At 42.7% G+C, this 12,231-nt stretch overlaps 1 long non-coding RNA gene across 1 annotated transcript; it reads left to right on the top strand.

The window, feature by feature from the left end:
- The first annotated feature begins 4,860 nt into the window (after positions 1-4,860).
- Positions 4,861-11,215, top strand: LOC137202139 (uncharacterized). Its single transcript, XR_010932473.1, has 3 exons — positions 4,861-5,057; positions 10,222-10,405; positions 10,805-11,215. It is a non-coding gene; the product is annotated as an uncharacterized lncRNA (long non-coding RNA).
- Positions 11,216-12,231: the final 1,016 nt, after the last annotated feature.

Here is a 12,231-nt window from a genome sequence, read left to right as displayed (position 1 = left end):
TAAATGATACATTAAACAAGATGGACTTAATTGATATTTATAGGACATTCCATCCAAAAACAACAGAATACACATTTTTCTCAAGTGTTCATGGAACACTGTCCAGGATAGATCATATCTTGGGTCACAAATCAAGCCTTGGTAAATTTAAGAAAATTGAAATTGTATCAAGTATCTTTTCCGACCACAATGCTATGAGACTAGGTATCAATTACAGGAAAAGATCTGTAAAAACTACAAATACATGGAGGCTAAACAATACACTACTTAATAACGAAGTGATCACTGAAGAAATCAAAGAGGAAATCAAAAAATACCTAGGAACAAATGACAATGGAGACACGATGACCCAAAACCTATGGGATGCAGCAAAAGCAGTTCTAAGAGGGAAGTTTATAGCAATACAATCCTACCTTAAGAAACAGGAAACATCTCGAATAAACAACCTAACCTTGCACCTAAAGCAATTAGAGAAAGAAGAACAAAAAACCCCAAAGTTAGCAGAGGGAAAGAAATCATAAAAATCAGATCAGAAATAAATGAAAAAGAAATGAAGGAAATGATAGCAAAGATCAATAAAACTAAAAGCTGGTTCTTTGAGAAGATAAACAAAATTGATGAACCATTAGCCAGACTCCTGAAGAAAAACAGGGAGAAGACTCAAATCAATAGAATTAGAAATGAAAACGGAGAAATAATAACTAACACTGCAGAAATACAAAAGATCATGAGAGATTACTACAAGCAACTCTATGCCAATAAAATGGACAACCTGGAAGAAATGGACAAATTCTTAGAAATGCACAACCTGCCAAGACTGAATCAGGAAGAAATAGAAAATATGAACAGACCAATCACAAGCACTGAAATTGAAACTGTGATTAAAAATCTTCCAACAAACAAAAGCCCTGAACCAGATGGCTTCACAGGTGAATTCCATCAAACATTTAGAGAAGAGCTAACACCTATCCTTCTCAAACTCTTCCAAAATATAGCAGACGGAGAAACACTCCCAAACTCATTCTACGAGGCCACCATCACCTTGATACCAAAACCAGACAAGGATGTCACAAAGAAAAAACTACAGGCCAATATCACTGATGAACATAGATGCAGAAATCCTCAAGAAAATACTAGCAAACAGAATCCAACAGCACATTAAACGGATCATACACCATGATCAAGTGGGGTTTATTCCAGGAATGCAAGGATTCTTCAATATACGCAAATCAATCAAAGTGATACACCATATTAACAAATTGAAGGAGAAAAACCATATGATCATCTCAATAGATGCAGAGGAAGCTTTCAACAAAATTCAACACCCATTTATGATAAAAACCCTGCAGAAAGCAGGCATAGAGGGAACTGTTCTCAACATAATAAAGGCCATATATATGACAAACCCACAGCCAACATCGTCCTCAATGGTGAAAACCTGAAAGCATTTCCACTAAGATCAGGAACACGACAAGGTTGCTCACTCTCACCACTCTTATTCAACATAGTTTTGGATGTTTTAGCCACAGCAATCAGAGAAGAAAAGTAAATAAAAGGAATCCAAATTGGAAAAGAAGAAGTAAAGCTGTCACTGTTTGCAGATGACATGACACTATACACAGAGAATCCTAAAGATGCTACCAGAAAACTACTAGAGCTAATCAATGAATTTGGTAAAGTAGCAGGATACAAAAAAATGCACAGAAATCTCTGGCATTCCTATACACTAATGATGAAAAATCTGAAAGTGAAATTAAGAAAACACTCCCATTTACCATTGCAACAAAAAGAATAAAATATCAAGGAATAAACCTACCTAAGGAGACAAAAGACCTGTATGCAGAAAGCTATAAGACACTGATGAAAGAAATTAAAGATGATACAAACAGATGGAGAGATATACCATGTTCTTGGATTGGAGAAATCAACATTGTGAAAATGACTGTACTCCGCAAAGCAATCTACAGATTCAATGCAATCCCTATCAAACTACCACTGGCATTTTTCACAGAAGTAGAACAAAAAATTTCACAATTTGTATGGAAACACAAAAGATCCCGAATAGCCAAAGCAATCTTGAGAACGAAAAGCTGAGCTGAAGGAATCAGACTCCCTGATTTCAGACTATACTACAAAGCTACAGTAATCAAACAGTATGGTACTGGCACAAAAACAGAAATATAGATCAATGGAACAGGATAGAAAGCCCAGAGATAAACCCATGCACATATGGTCACCTTATCTTTGCTAAAGAAGGCAGGAATATACAGTGGAGAAAGGACAGACTCTTCAATAAGTGGTGCTGGGAAAACTGGACAGGTACATGTAAAAGTATGAGATTAGATCACTCCCTAACACCATACACAGAAATAAGCTCAAAATAGATTAAAGACCTAAATGTAAGGCCAGAAACTATCAAACTCTTAGAGGAAAACATAGGCAGAACACTCTATGACATAAATCACAGCAAGATTCTTTTTGACCCACCTCCTAGAGAAATGGAAATGAAAACAGAAATAAACAAATGGGACCTAATGAAACTTCAAAGCTTTTGCACAGCAAAGGAAGCCATAAACAAGACCAAAAGACAACCCTCAGAATGGGAGAAAATATTTGCAAATGAAGCAACTGACAAAGGATTAATCTCCAAAATTTATAAGCAGCTCATGCAGCTCAATAACAAAAAAACAAACAACCCAATCCAAAAATGGGCAGAACACCTAAATAGACATTTCTCCAAAGAAGATATACAGACTGCCAACAAACACATGAAGGAATGCTCAACATCATTAATCATTAGAGAAATGCAAATCAAAAGTACAATGAGATATCATCTCACACCGGTCAGAATGGCCATCATCAAAAAATCTGGAAACAATAAATGCTGGAGAGGGTGTGGAGAAAAGGGAACACTCTTGCACTGCTGGTGGGAATGTGAATTGTTACAGCCACTATGGAGAACAGTATGGAGGGTCCTTAAAAAACTACAAATAGAACTACCATATGACCCAGCAATCCCACCACTGGGCATATATACCCTGAGAAAACCATAATTCAAAAAGAATCATGTACCAAAATGTTCATTGCAGCTCTATTTACAATAGCCCAGAGATGGAAACAACCTACGTGTCCATCATCAGATGAATGGATAAAGAAGTTGTGGCACATATATACAATGCAATATTACTCAGCCATAAAAAGAAACGAAATTGAGCTGTTTGTGATGAGGTGGATAGACCTATAGTCTGTCATACAGAGTGAAGTGTGTCAGAAAGAGAAAGACAAATACCATATGCTAACACATATATATGGAATTTAAGAAAAAAAAATGTCATGAAGAACCTAGGGGTAAGACAGGAATAAAGGCACAGACCTACTAGAGAATGGACTTGAGGATATAGGGAGGGGGAAGGGTAAGCTGTGACAAAGCGAGAGAGAGGCATGGACATATATACACTACCAAACGTAAGGTAGATAGCTAGTGGGAAGCAGCCGCATAGCACAGGGAGATCAGCTCAGTGCTTTGTGACCGCCTGGAGGGGTGGGATAGGGAGGGTGGGAGGGAAGGAGACGCAAGAGGGAAGAGATATGGGAACATATGTATAACTGATTCACTTTGTTATAAAGCAGAAACTAACACACCATTGTAAAGTAATTATACTCCAATAAATATGATAATAAATAAATAAATATGTAAAAAATAAAATAGATAAGCAACAGGGATTTACTGCATAACATAAGAAATTATATGCATTATCTTGTAATAACTTATAATGGAGTATAAGCTGCAAAAATACTGAATCACTATTCTGTATACCTAAAACTAACATAATATTGTAAATCAACTATACTCTAATTTAGAAAGAAAGAAAGAGAGGAAGGAAGGAAGAAAGAAAGCCCTCTCCTCTCCCACGGAATTGCCCTGCCTTTCTTTACCATAACCAGTATGTGTTCCAAAGTCAATAGTTTCCCTAATGTCCCATGACCCCCAGAAATAATCCTGGTCTCCTCTTCATGGCAGGTCTTTACTTTAATTCCTATTAATTAAACTCTAGATTCCCCTTCCCTGGTTTGGACAACCAGGTCAAATTTGGGTGCCCTCTCTGGAGCATGGCTTTCCATAGTTGAATTCTGTCCTGGGCACCATGGGTAAGCAGCAGAAGGTTCCATCACACACTGTCTGTCTCATGGGGACTAGAGGAGGCCTGGCCTTCCCTTTGCCCTGCTTCTTCCATCAAGAGAAAGCCATTGTGCAGGATCCATGAAAATGTCTAAAAAAGCAAAACAGTCCTTCCTCTCAAGATTCATAACATATTTTTTAAACACTGGTAGTGGTCACCCCCATGCCAAAATGGTGTAAACCTTATCCTCACAGGCTTAATTCCCTTGCCCAAATGGCACTTTAGCAAATCAAGTTCAAACTCTTGAACCTGACATTGGAAACTACAGCTCAGAGAGAAGCAGAGTTGACCCCCTGTTCCAAAAGTACCTTTCAAGCTCTGCTGCTGTACTCCAGGCAGATTTGATCTTTCCAGTAAATTCTCTCTGTCTCTGTCTCTCTCTCTCTGTCTCTGTCTCTACTCACCCTCCCCCCCACCCCTTCTTTCTGCTCTTAAATTCCCTCCGCATCCAATTCTAGGACTTGATACTTCTTTTTTCACTCAATTGGCATCTGTTTATTGAGAGCTGACCATGAGCTGGGACTGTCCTAAATATGGTGTACAAGACAGACCAGGTGCTGTGCTCACGGGGCAGTCATCCTAACAGGAGGTAGTGAAAGAAAATATCCATGGACGTCATGTGCCAGGAAGAAAATAAACCATGGTTTAGACAACAGAGCATAACTGGGCAGCTCAGGCCAGAAAGGCCTCTTGGAGAGGGGGATTTCATCTGAGACCTACGAGGAGACAACCTCCTCCTCTTCTGAAGAAAAAGCATTTCAAGGAAAGAAAACTTGGGCAGCAAAGGCTTAGGGAATGGATGAGTTTGGAGATTCTGAAGAACTAGAAGGATGTGAGGGTAGCTGAAGCATATCAAGCTAGAAGGAGACAGAGCAGGTGAGGCTTGAGAGGGGCCGGGCCATGTAAGACCTTGTAGACTGGGGGCCGGGAGGGATTTTAATTCTATTTTGAGTGTGAAGGGACATAACTGGAGGATTTTTAGGAGAGAAGGAACATGACCATGGCTGTGAATCCATCAGTACCTTACAAGTGATGTGTCCTTGGGCAAGCTACTTAAGCTCGCTAAACCTTAGTTTTAGGACATACCTCCTTGGGCTACTATAATAAATAAAGGGATAATAAATACAACAGCAATAGCCCAATCTCTAGCCCAAAAAGCATATGGCAAGTATTATTATCAGACACAGCTCTCTGATTCTATTTAGCTGGAAGGGATGGCTTTTGCCTCTGGAGTCCCTTAGCAACATATTTGTAGATTTCATAGCCTCCTATCTATCTAACTATCTGTCTATCTATCTATCAATCAGTCGATCTATCTATCAGCACTTTTTCTATTTCTTATCTCCCCCTATTAATCAGTGAGTGAATACCCTGAGAGTAATGATCATGCCTTACTCATTTTACACTAACTTCAGTGTATTTCACAGGGCAAAAATTCACCATTTATTAAATGAATATAAGGATTTTTTTTAAAAAAAAGAAAGAAAGAAAACTAAAATTGGTACCTGGCATCTTTAACATTTTGCATGGGGAAAAACATGCACTTTCACATCACTTGTGAGCTTGAAATTTATTTTCTTGAAAAGGAGACGTGATGACAGAATTGTTTGCCAAGGCCTTCAGGGAATAAAAACTTTGGAGAAGATGATGACCAGTATCATGATTTCAAAATAAAGAGCCAAAAATGAAGAGTGGTAATTCCAACTCCTCTCTCTGCTCTGTGATGGAGCTAAATGAGGGCACCTTCAGAGGAATGGGCCATTGTCAGACCTTGCTGACCCTCCCCCAAATCCCTCCCACATAACCTGAACCTCAGATGCAGTCCTGAGTCAGCCCCAACCCGAATGGAGGGTACGGGAGTCATCCCAGCCCACCAGCTGAGAACTAGAAACAGCCTTGTCACTGAGAAGAAGAAAAAGAGGAGAATAGGAAGAAGAAGAAAGAAGACGAAGGAGGAGGAGGAGGGGGAGGGGGAGGAGGAGAAACAAATACTAATAACAAACCAATATCATTCATTGAGTCCTTGTTATGTACCTATAACTGCACCAGAACTTTGATTTATTTTTATATTTCATTTATTTAAGAGTTTTTATCCTTGTGACAATTCTTGGAGTGTGTAGGCACTTGCCCAGTATTGCACAGCTGGTGGGCAGAGCAGCTAGGGGGTCAAACACGGACCTGCCTGATCCCCAGGCCCTGACCTCAAACTGGGGTGAGCTTCGACACCTACTTTGCCAGTTGAACTGCAGTCTTTTCCAAACCCTGCGTTTTACACTTTTTATCACATCCATGTGCCTGGGCTTGTGCCTGTTTCCTGATTAGCTCATATCAGACCAGTGCCTTGGACCATACCTTGGAGGCCAGAAAGCTGAACATCCCTGCCTAGCTCTTGAAAATCCCTCTTCTTAGGAGGCTGGACCCTGTCTCTTGAACTTGGACTTTGAGAGTGAAGCCTGACAGTAATATGGTATCTCATGGTAATGTTCGCCTCCAAGCCAGTCTTGAGTAGACTGGGGGACGGCAGGTGGGTTTCCCTGGCCCAGCTCTGCCATGTAGGACTTTCTCGGGACTTCCCTGGTGGTCCAGTGGTTAAGACTCCCCACTCCCAACGCAGGGGGCACGTGTTCAATCCCTGGTTGGGGAACTAAGATCCAGCATGCCACATGGCGCACCAAAAAATAAATAAATAAATAAAGACAGGGGTTTCTTCCCTTCCATCACCATCTCCACACTAAGATTCTAACCAAACCTTAGGACTCCTCGGTCTCAAACTGTGACACACTTTAGGCCACTGCAAAAGCATAAGGCCGCTAGCCCCATCTGTAGTTCTGAATGTTGCCTATGTACCTCTTAGACTATTGTCTATTGAACTTTAGGGTATCCTAGTTCTCGTCTTGTGCATCAATTTTTTGCATGGTCAGATATGAAGACAGATAGAAATATGAACAAAACACCATCTTTACTATCAAGAACTTGCAAACTTGTTAGAGAAACATGGAAAGTTATATAACAACCAATGGCTTAACAAACCAGTAAAGAGAGGAATGGTAAATATCTGAGGAAATGGTCCTTGAGCTGAATGCCTGTGTCCCTTAGCTTGTGGGATATTTTTCTTTATCCTTGAAGTTTACCAGGAATTTTCCCAGATTATGCATAAGTCTGTTTCAGTTCCACAATCTTTTCTGGAGCACGGCAAAACCTCTTTTGAAGAGTCAAAGAATTTGCTTTCGCTTAAGCAATGTTTTATTTTTGCATTATTTGTTTTCTTTTTAACTCTCCTCTGTTTCTCTTTTGCTTTGTGGAACTAACATCGGGTTCCTGGATCCATCCTCCATGGCTCCTATCTTGTCCTATGCGAATGCCTTCTCTTTGCATTTCTTCTCTGTTCAGGTTATTTCTTCCTCTCGGTCTCGCAGGCCACTAATTCAGGCCTCATCTTCTCATTCAGTTCATCTCTTGAATTTCTTAGTTGGCAAACTATACTTTTTTAGTGCCAAGAAGTCTTTTTCTGCTATACCAAAATCTTCCTTCATAGTATAGTGGGTTGAACAGTGTCCCCCAAATTTCTGTCCACCCAGAACCTCGGAATGTTACCTGATTTGGAAATAGGGTCTGTGCAGATATAATTAGTTTGGATGAGTCATACTGGATTAGGATGGGCCCTAATCCAAGAACTAGTGTCCTCATTAAAAAAAAAAGAGAGAGACAGAGAGAGAGAGGGCACATAGAAGAAGGCCATGTGACAATGAAGGGAGAGATTAGAGTTATGCCTCCAAAAGTCACCAAGGATTGCCAGGAGCCCCCAGAAGCTGAAGGAGCAAAGACGGATTCTCCTCTAGATCCTTCAGAGGGAGCACAGCCCTGCTGACACCTGGATTTTAAACTTCTGGCCTCCAGAGCTCTGAGAGAATAAATTTCTATTATTTCAAGCCACCACGTCTGTGGTGATTTGTTACGTAATCCATCGAAAACTAATACACTCGGTGGTAATTTTTGCTGAAATCATCCTTCCCAGTCTCTTCTATTTCAGGTGCCTCTTCTGTTTGTTTTGCAGATGCCTCCATTCCAGCTCTTGGGTTCCTTTGCATACGCTTTTATTTCCCCTCATCTGCTCGCGTAAGTCAGAGCTGCTGCGGAGCCCTGAACAGAGGCGGCCCTGAGAGAGAGCTGCACCTGCCAGCTGGTGTCTGACAAGGCAGGCCAGACCAGCACTCGTTCAACATCAAGGACAGAGAGGACTCCATGCCTGTGACCTTACCAGCAACAGAAAGACCAGCCAGTCCTTCACGCAGGCAGGAGCCACCCCAATCCCAAGACTCTGCAGAACTCTGCAGAACTCTCAATCCCAAGAGCTCCCCAGTTCTCTACAGACTAGGTTCCTTCTACAACTCACCAGGCTCATGCTAGTACTTACTCCAGGGTCCTTATCTCTTATTCCCAGACAATGAACAACCTGGAAAGTAAGAATATGTAAAGTAAAATCTCTTTCAAGAGAGCCTGAGGGTCCTCCCCCGGAACTTCCTGGGGGTCTCCAAAACGTCCGAAGAGCCATCAGTGCCCCCAACGCACCTCCCCGCACACATGCTAACTGCCTTGGAGGTCTTCCTCGGGGTCCTGCTTCCTGAAGGTGGGGGGAATCCAGCCAGAGAAAGGAAGCTTTTCTAATTTGCTTATTCTAAGATTACAGGATGCAGTGTTGGACATTTCCGGGGCATGTCCTTACTTTCCTGGGATAACATGGGGCAGGCATGAGCCTGCAACTCTGCCCCAGGAGGTAACTATAAGAGCAGAAGCCTGTGCTGTACAAATCTCTCTTGTACTCGTGGGGTTTGTTTCCTTTTGATTATCCTCTAACGTCTGTCTTTAAAGATCCAAGCTACTTGGCTGGGCTGTGGGCCTGAGTGTGAAAGGAGGCTTGAGGCCTCTTGGACCCAGGATGGAGGCCACAGCACCTGTCAGGAGGGTCCCCCAACGGGGAGGGTCAGGGTGCCATGGCCTTCCTCTGCCACTAGCAGATGCTACTTGAAAAGCTTTGAGGGCTTCCCTGGTGGCGCAGTGGTTGAGAATCCGCCTGCCAATGCAGGGGACATGGGTTTGATCCCGGGAAAATCCCACATGCCACGGAACAACTAAGCCCGTGCGCCACAGCTACCGAGCCTGTGCTCTAGAGCCCGCGAGCCACAACTACTGAGCCCACGTCCTGCAACTACTGAAGCCCATGTGCCTAGAGCCCATGCTCCGCAACAAGAGAATCTACCACAGTGAGAAGCCCGTGCACCGCGATGAAGAGCAGACCCCAATCTCCGCAACTAGAGAAAAGGCCATGTGCAGCAACAAAGACCAATTGTGGCCAAAAATAAATAAAATAAATACTTTTTTTTAAAAAAAGCTTTGAAAAGTCTTGAGTTTGACTTCACTAAGGAAGCAGAATTCCCTTCCTTCCCGTCTCTTTTTTAAGAGAGAGACCCCTACAATTAGGGTTTCCAAGAGTTGGTTGGTTGATAGGTTGGTTGGCTTTTATTTTCGGAGATGATGTTCACATAACGTAAAATTCACCATTTTCAAGTGAACGATTCAGTGGCCTTTGCTATATTCACAATGTTGAGCAACCAGCACCTCCATCTAGTTCCAGAATATTTTCACCACCCCAAAAGGCAATTCTGTCCTCAGTAAGCAGTCGCTCTCCATTCTCCCTCCTCCCCCCAGCCCCGAGTAACCACCAGACTGTGTTCTATCTCTGTGGATTTGCCTGTTCTGGACATGTCACAGAAATGGAATCATACAGAATGTGATCTTTTATATCTGGCTTCTTTGACTCAGCGTAATGTTTTCGAGGTTCATCCACACTGTAGCACGTATTAGTATTTCACTCCTTTTTATGGCTGAGTAATATTCCACAATATAGATAGACCACATGTGGTTTAGCCATTCATCCATTGATGGCATTTGGGCTGTTTCCACCTTTTGACTCTTGTGAGTAGTGCTGCTGTGAACGTGGGTGTACATGTATGTGTTTGAGTACCCGTTTCAATGTTTTCAGGTGTATACCCAGGAGTGGAATTATGGGACTTTCCATTTTAAACCAGGAAAAGTCTCAGGCAAACCAGGATGAGTTGGTCACCTACCAACGTGTTGACCATTAGGACACAAGGTGGTCAGATACAAAGAGATACAAGGAAGTGCGGTCTGGATAGAGAAACCTGAACAGATGATTCTGATCCAAGGTGAGTAGAGTTGAGGGAAAACCCAGAGAAGAGGCATCTGACCCAGGCAGAGAGTGGGTGGGAAAGGGAAGGATCTGATCAGAAAAATCCTTCTTGAAAGAACAAGACACAGCCTTGCCCTCAGGGGCTGACAGGTGGGTTGGGGAGATGCTCAGACAATCAGAGATAAATAAATGGTAAAATAGAGATAAGCACTTGGTTCTAGAGGAACACGGGGTGGAAAGGGGGCAACACTGGAGGGTCAGGGAGGTTTATAGAGCAGGGGCACCTGGGCGGACTTTGGAGGGACAAATAGGAGTCAGCCTGGTGCAGAATGGGGGAGAGAATTATAGAGGGAGTGAAGGACGTGCTTAGAGACCCAGAAGCTACATAGAAAAAGTCTTCCCTTACACATTTCAGGGAAATGAATGTCCCACTCCCGCAGATTTAAGCAAAAGAACTTGCAGCTGTAATGTGATGCCAGAAACCACGACTTCGCCCTCAAACTACAGAGTGCCTTCAAGACGCAAAGGTTCCGTGGCAAAGAGTCGTGAAAAATGTGCTAATAAACGGATGGGATGCAAGGTTGGATTTTAACCTAATATACGCAGGTTCCAAAGGGACCGATGATCTGAGCCAAGATGTAGTTTTCTGCTGGCAAAATGCTATCTGATAAAACTTGGTCTAATCTGTAAGATAAAAATGCCCATTGCCTATTCTAATAGTATAATTACTTTGGTCACTAACTCCTAAGATGGGGCCCTATAAGTATCATGAAGGACTCACTGACGGTAATAATAAAAAGGGTCCTCGTTGTGTGTGGGCTGCTCTTTGGCTGACTGGTCATGGGATAGTCCTTCACGGAAATAAATCCAATGTTTATCTACATCTGTGGCATCTCCAAAGTCTTATGTCTCTGGCCTCTCAGGATGTAATCGCCTTTGGGGATCTGAGGGAGCAAAATAAAACTTAGAACAGAACCTGTATGAGTACCGGGGAATGTTGCTCATTCCAGGGAGGGGGAGAGTAAACTTCCAGATCCCCTGCTCACAGACTCCAAGGAGGTCGCCCAGCCTCTACACCAATCGGAAGAGGCAGTTGCCCTCTTTTCAACTTGCTGAAGAGACATCGGCAGAAAGCTCTGGGGTGGGACGTGGGAGAGGGGCCCCACTTTTGTGGTGGGTGCTCTATCACCTTTTCTTCACAACATTCAAGAACACAGTTGCATTTCCCTTGAAACAAGGAAATCATGTCATCTTCTCCTCACCAGCCTAACCTAACCTAACCATCTCTAGCCCTGAATGTCTCAATTTCAAATCTGTCATTGGAATCAGTCTTCTCATCTACTGTTCCCATCAGGAGACAGCCCAGTGCAAAATCCTCCTCTATGGTCTGAAGCAGAATATATTTCAAGGAGCTTCACTAAGAAGAACTCTCCACTTCTTCCTCACTTCTCCCCCTTTCCTGCCTCCACCACCCCACATTCTCACCAACACTCCCATGCTCCCTGGTATGGATTAAATGTTTGTGTCTCCCCCAAATTCATACACTGAAACCCTACCCCACCCCCAGTGTGATGAGATTAGGAGTTTGGACTTTTGCCAGGTAATCAGGCTTAGATGAAAGGGATTAATATCCTCCTAAGAGTCATGAGAGAAATTTGTCCCCTGCTCTGCTCTCCACCATGTGAGGTTAAAAGAAGTTCGCCATTTGCCACTCAGAAGAGGGCTCTCACCAGAACCCAACCATGCCGCCTCCTGATTTCAGACTTCCAGCCTCAGCAACTGTGAGAACTAAATTCCTGTTGTTCATAAAGCCACCCAGTCTATGGTATTTTTGTTGTAGCA

This window comes from Pseudorca crassidens, chromosome 1 (genome assembly GCF_039906515.1).
Source record: "Pseudorca crassidens isolate mPseCra1 chromosome 1, mPseCra1.hap1, whole genome shotgun sequence".
In the NCBI taxonomy this organism is placed as follows: domain Eukaryota; kingdom Metazoa; phylum Chordata; class Mammalia; order Artiodactyla; family Delphinidae; genus Pseudorca; species Pseudorca crassidens.
Note: the sequence above shows the minus strand (reverse complement) of the source record. Positions and strands in the feature narration are given on the sequence as shown.